This window comes from Pteropus vampyrus, unplaced genomic scaffold (assembly GCF_000151845.1).
Source record: "Pteropus vampyrus isolate Shadow unplaced genomic scaffold, Pvam_2.0 Scaffold2, whole genome shotgun sequence".
Classification (NCBI taxonomy): domain Eukaryota; kingdom Metazoa; phylum Chordata; class Mammalia; order Chiroptera; family Pteropodidae; genus Pteropus; species Pteropus vampyrus.
Window position 1 is genome coordinate 14447227 of NW_011888783.1, and position 7445 is coordinate 14454671.

At 38.9% G+C, this 7445-nt stretch overlaps 1 pseudogene; it reads right to left on the minus strand.

The window, feature by feature from the left end:
• Window positions 1–6185: 6185 nt before the first annotated feature.
• On the minus strand, window positions 6186–6722 carry LOC111737545 (annotated as a pseudogene).
• Between the last annotated feature and the right edge of the window lie 723 nt (window positions 6723–7445).

A 7445-nucleotide genomic window follows, 5' to 3' on the forward strand; every position in this document is an offset into this window, starting at 1 on the left:
CTACTTCTAGCCTTTTACATGCAGAGAAATAAAGTTCCATCTTGTTATTATTTTGGATTTCTGTTACTTGCTGATAGATCTAATCTTAACTGATACATTTTCTTATAGATTCCTGGCTCATTCTGCCTTAGATGAACTTACTCTTAATACTTAAACTTTTTTCCTACCTTGAAAATTTTTGCTCCTTCTGCTAAAGATTCCTTAAGGAAAGTTATGCTTTTCACTGTTCCAGTTAATTCATCCTAGTTATAAAAAGATTTAAACAGCATAACAGCTGCAAATATTAAAGTCATAGCTGAAAGTATCAATTATTGACTTTCTGTCAATACATATTCTAATTCTGCTAAAGCATTCTGTTCTATAGTTCTATATTCTATTTCTATCTAAAGCATTCACCCCTACACTCACCTTTAAGTTGATTTCTGATCCTATCCATCTCACTAGATTTCACAATTTCACACTTAATTAACTAAAAGCTTCGTGTTTTTTTGTTTCTTTTTAAGGAATAAGGCATCTGGGTTCCGCATCAAGCCTGAAACAAGTCTGACAGGAGCATCATTTTCCTTCCTAAGTGGAGTTTAGGAAATCATTTTCTGTGGTAGCCGCTGAAGTTGTTACTGGAAGTGGGGAGTCAGGAGACACCAAAGTTAAAAGCCAGAAGAGAACTGGTGCGTTTCCAATCCAAAGGACAAAGTGAGAACTAGATGGAAAAATGAACTATATGGATAAACAAAGTATAGTTTCCAGTGGAGAAAGTCTCGATGGGATAAGGCGCACCCAACAGGTCTAAGAGAGAAGTTTATGAGTTAGTCCAGCAGCAGAGTAAGCTGCAGAGGCTTTCTTACTTAGTTCCCTGCTGACACAAGTGAAAGAAGACATTCCAGTGGCTTTAAAATTAAAAACAAAGCCTAAAATCATGAGCAAATTATTATAAATATGTCATGGACATGCTGGCCAGTTAAGGTAACAATCTTAAGGGAAAATCATAACTGTGGTTAAGATCAATGAAAATTAAAGTACATGAATAGATAACTACACAAAAATAAAAATTTTGAAGAAATTTATGAATGTAATTATAACTCTATAATTGATTTAACTCCTTAATTTGAATATTTGGAGATCTAGATGAAAGGAGTAGTATTAATACCAAGTGATAGTGACCAATATAAGGGCTACCATCTGTCCCTCTAAAACAACTTCGTTTTCTTTCAAAAAACCCTTCCGACAAGGAAAACCCGAAGCAATTAAAAAAAGAAAATCAATTTAAACAAAAAAAAAAAAAAAAATACCAGGAAAATTAGAAATTAAATTAGTAATTAAAATGAACCATTCCCAATTTTAGAATATATTGGTTTGAATAACTGCGTGCCTTAGCTCCTAAAAGAGCCATAGGCAGATATATTAGCCAGTGGCAATAAACATCCAGAATTTAGCAAGAAAACTAAAGTAATAGATTGTGACTGAATTCCAGTGAGCCTCAGATAGTCTTTCCCTTCCTGTTCCCTTCAATGATTTGGAGAATGATTTCTTACCCCAGAGAGATGAAACTGGGTTAGTCACAGATCTCAACGTTCTTTCCTCTTTTGCTCTTTTCCTTATTAGAAAATGCTTCTTCACAGTGGGCTGAGGAGGTTCATCTGTAAGAGGAGCACCTGTGCCTCCAGGAAAAAGGATTAGAATGGGGATTTGACCCTATCTATTAGACATCTAGAGCTATCTAGTCCAATTTGGCTGTCCCAGAGTATACAGAGAGAGCCAAGCGAGCATCAGTTTCTAATCTGATTTTCTTCTTTGCCTCGAGGCCAGATCCAATGCTTTGACACCAAGGCAGGCAAAGTAACATATTCTGAATTATTAGCAGGAAACTTATAAAACAAAGTATTTACTGAATGTCATCTATGTACTTGGTACTCAATGGATACTAAAGAGTAGATATGAATTCTGCCTTCTGCTTACAATAAAGCTGGCAAAACAAGGAACAAACATGTATAGTTATCTTTTCATGTGTTTGTATCCTCCATTAGATCATGAGTTCCATGACAGGCGAGACTGTGATCATATTCACAGCTGCCCATTACAGCCCAGTCTCTGCCCACTAGAAAAATACTCAAATAAATATATGAACATACACCATTGGAGTAATAGTAAAAGACAGCCTCTACGTAGTCACGTACCAAAGTGAGGCACAGAGAATTAAAGCTAGAAGCAGTTAGAAATATGAAGCTAGCCAAGAGGACACCCAATGAGTTTGGAGATCAGGTTAAAGTTAGAGCTTCCCATTGCATGCAGAATGAAAGAAGCTCTCCCAGCTGAATAGAGCCTGACAGCCTTGGGGCCCTGACTGTATCCTATCAAATGTATAAGGCATTCCCAAGAAAAGACATAAAGCCGCAAATACCCACAACCCCAGTGTCAAAGCTGTCTTTCCCATATGGGACAACGATGAGAACCCTTGGTAGGGTTCTCAGAACAATCTCTTCTCTGGAGTCCTGAGACCTCCAAACCCAAACAAATGATACTTCACGATGAGACTTTCTTTCATCACTAGACTGTTCCTTAAATTATCCAAAGCCTGAAGAAAGCCTTAGATATAAAGCTTGATGATAATATTGTTATTTAGGTGCCAATGATAGGTCTGAAATGTGAAGGTTTGGTGCTTTTTAGCTCTATGACTTTTAAGAATCAGTAGATGCCTGGGCAGCCCAGTCTCAGGTTGCCTGGCCACTCTTGACCAGAGTCCAGGCTATATCGAGAGGAAGAACCTAATGGCCTTCTCCCCAGGACAGTCCAGGGCAAGAGGACACCACCCCGGTCCAAGCTGCTCTTCTTAACCTGGTGAAATCCCACTGACGGAAATGTCATCTCATCTTTGACTGGAAGAGGAAGGATCCAGTTTTCTTGGGCACTCATAGCTTTTGGAACAACTCTATCACTTTTCTGTGCCATTAGCCTATGCCAAACCCAGTCTGCAGTACTGAGAAACTCCTTCTTTGGCAAGGTCACCTTCTCCCTCTTCCCCAAAAGTTCTGGTTAGTGGTAATAAAGCTTGTGTTTCAGGCAGAGTCCCAGCAGAAAACAGAGGGTGCATTCAAAATGGGGTCATTTGAAGAGAGTTTGATAAAGGGACTTTTTACAAAGGTGTGAAAAGCATATAGGGAATCAACAAGGCATAATACTGTAGTGCCCTGGGGCAGTTACCACCCCACAATAACAAGGGTATACACAAGTTACTGGAACCTGAAGATTGAGAGGTTGTGCACAGGGGCTCACCAGACAGGAACCAGAACACAGCCAGCCAGATGAAACCCCTCAGGGAGAAAACCATAAAGACTCTCCTCCCCTGATCTCCTTGGCCAATACCAACAGGAAGCTCGGGGGCAAGGGAGCCCTTTCATACAATCTCTTCAGGTCAATTCTGATGCAGACAGCAAGATAGAGAAGGGTAAGAGTGGATCTCAGTAGGTAAAGGGAAGTCCTCTGGCACAGCTGTGCTTTATCTATTCTCCATGAGTCTATAGCTATTCATTTCAGTAAAAAGGACCTACTTCTAGAATTAGTCCTTAGACTAACACGGTGAGCCACAAGCAGATAGAACCATGGAATCAGGAACTTAAATACTAATCCCACTCCTGCCAATGGCTGTGTGATATTCGGAAAAATAATTTTCTGTATTTAGGCTTTCTTGTTTTCCTATTCTTCATTATTTCACAAGAGTATTGTGAAGATATCTGCAACACCTGATTATATGTTGACCACCTCTTTTTCTACAATCTCTTTCCTTAATAGTTTAATAACCAGGAGCTTCCCTGGTTCTGTTTCTACTCATTTCTTTAAAATTTCTCTCACACTCTCTCAACGATAAATTTTATATTCTTTCCCACTGCACATCATCTGATATTGAAATCTGTCTTGAGGTGGCATGCTGTGAATACTATTGTGGTTTAATCTGCACAATTGCTCAACCCAGATTGCCTGTACTATAGTCAGGATCTTCACACCTAGAACAGACACTTACAATGTAATCTCTGAGGAAAGGGGAGATTTATCCAGCTCTGTCAAGCCCAGTTCAATTAGAATGATACATATTTAAACTGTTCCTAGCAGATACCTGTAAGAAAGTAATTGTTTACCCCAGTTTATTATTTGAAACTTGAGATGAACTCTCTCTCCCCTAAGGACTCAGAACCCCATTTTAGCTTCAACTATCACGAATCTGGGACCTTCTCTAGCTCAACAAGGCTCATTTGGGATTTATGATTCAAAAATAGTTGATCCTAGTCCTCAAAGCAAATGACAAATCTCTCCATCTTCTGAAAAAGAGAATTTTGTTGCCCTTTTTTGTTGTTTGTTTTTATTTAATTGGGGGGGTGTTTATTCAGCCTGCAGTAGGCAAAGATGTCCATGTCCCAATCCCCAGAAACTGTGAATATGTTATTATTGAGCAAAGGAGAATCAGGTTGCAGATAGAATTAAAGTTGCTAGTCAATTGACCTTAAAGAGATTATCCTGGATTATCCAGTATTCACAAGGGTCCTTAAAAGTGGAAATTGGAGGCAGAAGAAGAATCAGTGTCACAATGATGTGATGTGATGTGATGTGATGTGATGTGATGTGATGTGATGTGATGTGATGTGATGTGATGTGACGTGACGTGACGTGACGTGACGTAACATGAAAAAGACTCACCGGGCTACTGCTGGGTTTGAAGATCATGAGCCAAGGAATACAGTGCCTCCAGGAGCTGGAAAGGCTAGGAAACAGGTTTTCCCCTAAGGCCTCTAAAAGGAATGTGCCAACACCTTGATTTTAGGCCAGTGAGAACTGTATCAGACTTCTGACCTCTAGAACTGTGAGATAATAAATGCGGGTTGTTTTAAGCCACTACATTTGTGATAATTTGCTAACAGAAAACTAATACAAGCCACAAGCCAAACAAATTGCTAAAGTAAAGTTTTTCAGTCTCAGATGGAATGGTTGTTTTACTAGGAGGGGTTGCACAGAAATATAAGGATTCTTCTACCCCTGGCTTATAGGACTACTGTGAAAGTAGTTTAAGCCCACTATTGCAGTCATTAGAAGTGGTCACAGAAACAGCAATCTTAAATATCTCGTTGACTTTTCACACTGAGTTGTAATAGTAACTTTCATCTACTGCAGAAACTGATTTCAGATAAGAAACTGGAAAATACAGGTTTGCTTATTTCAATTAAAGTGAATGGGAAAACAAAGACATTTAACTTCTACTGATACTCTGAGAGCATAAAGGCTGTTCTCAGCTTTAAGTCTAAGAATTCAGAGACATTTTGGCCAAGGCAAAAAAAAAAAAAGGAAAAGTCCTTTAATGTCTATGTAAATCAGCAGGGCCTGGCTTTTTAAAGCTTGTCCTTCATGGAGTAAGTTACATGAAACCCCATTAATCTATGCTAGAAAGATAAAGAGCAAAGTTCATCCACCAGGGATTGGAACATGTGATTTCAAAGAGTTTAGCTATTTTAAAGCTAAGGTTGTGGTGTGGAGAACTGGTAAGTGTAAAGAGATGGGCCCCTCTTACTTGAAAATTCCATGGGATTTTCTTTCCTTTTCCGCTCCACTTCAAGGGCCTGTGAATGGAGACCTACAGACGAATGCGGATGTTAAGAGGTAGGTTCTTCCGATGAAGCACTTGCTGAGCTTCCATTAACACTTCAGGGAATTATGTGCAACTATCAGTGGGAGAATATATCCCTAATATTCTATTTAAAACTTTTTTTCAATTAACAGTTATGTTTAGTCAATCCCCAGCAGGATTTATGGTGAGATTGCTGGCTTCCTAATGCAAGCTTTTCAGTTTACCGAGCTAATGCTGATGACCTGTTTTCACTTGATGATACACTGTTAGATATACCCAGTGTCTACCTAAATGCATTTGTGAATTAAATCCTGTCTGGGAAGACTTGCTCATTCAATCTAGGGATTAGAAATTTTATTGACCCAAGGAGCAAGACTTGTTATATTTAGTGTGGGATCAGTGCCAAACATGCACAGCCAAACCAAGGAATTAGGAGGCTCGGACATCATTTTTATTCCAGCATCTTATACAATAACCAAAGTTAACAATTATGCTACATCATTTGAAAGATATAATTCCCAGGTTTCAAACTACTATTATTTTTTTAACTTTTATTAGCATTTATTTGATGCTGAATTTATTCCCGAGCCATAAGTTTTTATTTCTTCCATTTCTTCTGGGATATCTTTTTCTTCTGTGCAAACTCCTCTTCTGGTTTAGGAACAATCTGCTCTTTTTCAGTGAGGATCATCTCAGTGTGGCAGGGAGAGCTCACATAGAGATAATCTGCCCACAAGCTCTGTAAGTTCTGCACTGCCTCTTGGGAGCTTTGTTCACCTGGTTGTGCTCAATGACCCAAGAATCTACATCTATACCTTTAAGTTCAGCATCACTCTCTGCATTTTTAAACATGTGTAGCAAAAATTCAGCAGTGGTTTTGGGCCACTGACTCTGCATCCAGCCCCACTGTTTGGCCAGGGCACACCTACCAACTCCATCATTGTAACAACAGAATAGCACACATCGCTTCTGTAAAGTGACATCCTTCAGATACTTGGTGGATTTTTGGATATGTATACCTTAGATGGCCTAGGCACTTTCATGAGTGTTCTTAAAGTAAACATGATTTGCATGATTTTGTGGGCTTTTCTGGGTCAAGCGAATAACGAACCATTTTCAGAGATCATCTCAGGCTGCTTATGAGACAAGCACCAGGCTTCAAGTTCTTTAAAATTTTTTGTGTGGAGCATCATTTTCAGTTCAATGATATTCAGTGCTAGAAGGGAAAGGAAAGGACTAGAAGGGGGAAAGAATCAGCTTTTAGCAAGGGCCAACTGATATTTTTATTCCCATTCTGTGATGGGGAAAGCAGCCCATGAGGCTGATAAAGTAAATTACAGAAAGATACAATTGAATTGGTAGCAGGATTAGTATCCCAGCATGAACCTCTCTGACTCCAGAGCCTATGCTCTTATCTTGTTCCTATTCATCCATCTTTGTGAGAGAAAAGGGGTGTGTATGTTTCATTTCAGTAGGAGAAGTGAGACCATTATAATAATGGAATAAATTCAGAATCTCCCAAGAAAAGCTTCTGACTCAAGCTTCCATCCTTTTTTAGACAATCATCTTCCTCTTATCTAGCTTTCCTTCCTAATAAAAGTACAAATGAAATTAAACATTAAAACTCCAGGAGGAAAAAATTCTCCAGGAGGGTATAGGTTGTCATTTATCTTTGTATCTCCAGTGCCTTGTGCATTAACTGGCCCAGATAAGGTGCTTGTCACTGATTTGTCGTAGGGAAGAAAGAATGAATTAATAAACCAGTGACGATTGTTCTATTTATAATGTTTATTGGAACTGCTGTTTCACTTTGAAAGGTGGGAAAGTATTTTGTTAT